This window comes from Propithecus coquereli, unplaced genomic scaffold (genome assembly GCF_000956105.1).
Source record: "Propithecus coquereli isolate 6110/MARCELLA unplaced genomic scaffold, Pcoq_1.0 Scaffold118, whole genome shotgun sequence".
In the NCBI taxonomy this organism is placed as follows: Eukaryota; Metazoa; Chordata; class Mammalia; order Primates; family Indriidae; genus Propithecus; species Propithecus coquereli.
The window spans coordinates 970,683-973,683 of record NW_012135858.1 but is presented as its reverse complement, the minus strand read 5'-3'; positions in this window follow the sequence as shown (position 1 = coordinate 973,683).

Below are 3,001 nucleotides of genomic sequence, written 5' to 3'. Positions count from 1 at the left end.
ACATTGGAGATACTGTAAGCAAAATAAGAGTTTAAAAGGAAGATAACTGTGATATTATAATATCATTTTCATTAATTTTGCAATACTTCTTGTTCTTTAAGATGCAGTAAAAATGACAATCGTTTTCTTTTCTAAATCAACCAGTCTAGTTCAAGTAAGAGGGAGTTATCTGAAGCAGCAGTCTCCAACCTTTTTGGCACCAGGGACTGGTTTCATGGAAGACAATTTTTCCATGGATTGTGGAGGGGATGGTTTCGGGATGATTTAAGTGCATTACAGTTATTACATTTGCAGCCATTCCCCAGCGCTAGCATCACCACCTCAGCTCCACCTCAAATCATCAGGCATTAGATTCTCACAGGGAGCCCGCAACCTAGATCCCTCGCATGCGCAGCTTACGGTAGGGCTCTGGCCCCTATGAGAATCTAATGCCCGGGCTGGTCCCACAAGAAGTGGGGCTCAAGCAGTTATGAGCAATGGGGAGCGGCTGTAAATACAGACAAAGCTTCCCTCGCTGGCCTCCTGCCATGTCCAGGCCACGGACCGGTACGGGTCTGAGGCTGGGCTTGGGGACCGCAGTTCTAAAAGACATCTGTAACGAGAATGGAGGCCCAGTGTGAGGTGTACAATTGTGGGAAGGTGGGGCCTCGAGTAAGTGGCACTGGTAAGGCTGTTGCAGGAGCCGGGGTTGGGGGGCTGTGCTCCAGTGCTGGGCAGAGAACATTGCTCAGCCTCTCTGTTTCTACTGCTCTTTCAACAAAAACCTGGTTCCTTTTTCTCCTCAACATCTTGCACCTGCTCCTGATTCCTTCTTCATAACCCGATTTGGCCGATCATGTTCTCTCTTGCACCTCGTGGCTTCCGTAACATTCTTCCACTTTGAGTTCCCACTGCTGATACTTGATTCTCGCTGTTTCCCAGTACTGAGAGTGAGATTTGGATGAATTCAGTTAAGCTTTTCACAACAAGTCAATTTATGGCCCACTGGAAAGCTGAAAGACAGTCTCACCTTGGGTCAGATACCCACCCATTTTCCAATCGGCGGTGGCCCAAGGGAGAGATGGGGAGGTGGGCTCCGCAATGCGGAATATGGCTGCCCCTACCGAAGGAGAAGCCACGGCTAATTTCTTCAGCAGGACCTGTGCATAGAGCAGTCTCCTTGGAAGGTGTGCTAGGCACAGTGATTGATGTGTCTGATGCAGCAGTAAACCACAGACTCTAATGATTTGTGAGGAGGAGCGGAACCATCACTCTGTATGTTAGGGGAGGCAGTTGTCTCTGGAGATGCTCACACAGTAATATAAGCATCCCGAGAGTTTTGCTGCTGCAATGTGATGCCTAAAGAAAACAATAGCTTTCATGCAACCTGTAACTGTTAACGATTAGTGAAGGGATGGTTTTATTGTATCATGAGTTTATTCGGGGAGACTGCATGAGAATATTGATTAGTTTTCTCACGGAAGCAAAGAAAGAGATGTGTAGCAACGTTTTCTGTGCTCCTTGGTTACCATATGCTGTGTGATTTTTTTTCTCATTAGTAGGCATTTGAAGACTGATCTAAGATAATTAAATGTAGATTAAAATGTGACAAGATTTAATATAGACATCTATGCTTCCAAGGAAACTACAATTAGTGAAGCCTACATTTCAGCCCTTAAAAAAAGCTATGGACTGTCATTTTTCTCATCAATTAGCTGTAAGTTGTGGATTTACTAAAGGTTTTGGAAGTAAAAAGAATTTTTCTCAGTTCAGTGGAAATGTTGGCATGTTTATGCATGGAATAAATACTAAAATTTGTTTAAAAAACTGCTTCTATCAAAGTTATGCTATTACAATGTTAAAATTGCAAATAATTCATTTTCTTTCATGTCGACTTGGAGTTATACAAAACATAGAAATTAATGGATAAATCAGCAAGCGCACTTCAACTTGGGATGTTATAAATATTTGGAAGATTTCAAAATTATTTAAAATGAAGGTAAGTGGTAACAAAATTTTGGGTTCACTTAATTTCATCATCTTTAAAAATTATGTACTTTTAAATGATTCATTAGCTTAAACTAATTTGGTAGTAAGCATTTGGTATGAAATCTTCATAAATCAGTAATAACCCCCAAACCCTCTTCACTCTTCATGAAATGAAAATTATATTTACCAAAAATAAATCAGTAATAAAGTAGAAATCTAGTTTCTTACTTGTCTATTGACAATATTATAAGTTTGCATGTAGATCATGCTATTTAATGTTTCAAGTTTTTACCTGGACAGTGTTGTAATAAATTTAAAATTCTGTAACTTGTTTCTTTCACTTAACATTAGTTTTTTGAGCTGCATCTGGATAATATAGGTAGCTACAATTTATTCATTTTTACTATTATGTAGTATTATATTAGATAAAATCCTACAATTTATTTATCTGATTTTAGATTGCTTTCAGTCTTTTGCTACTGTAAACATTTTTGTATATGTTTTCTTATACACATGTGAGAGTTTTCCTAGGGAATATACTTAGGAGGGGAATTGCTGGATGGTAAGGTAAGCACATTTTAAAATCTCCCAGATATTGGTAAATTTTATTCTAAGAAGATTGTACTGATTTGTATATCCCTGTATACTATATTGAGAATTCCTATTTTTCCTTGTTTATGAAAAACTTGAGCTCTATTTAAGTTTTGCAAATTTGATTGATATTAAAAGTCAATTTCTTTTATTTTTGTATCACCAATTACTATTTAGAACAGGAAGCATTTCATATGTTTATTAAGCATTTGGATATCTTAGTCTCTAAATTGTTCATATGCTTTGCCATTTTTATATTTTGTCTTTGTTCCATTTATAATTGATCTATAGGAATTCTTTCTGGATTTTGAATAGTTATCTTTTGTGATATATAATATGTAAAATATATACTTTACATAATACCTTCTTCAGACTGGCTTATATTATCACTTAAAAGACAAGTCTTTTATTTGACAGAAACATTTGACTTTAAATTAGTCAA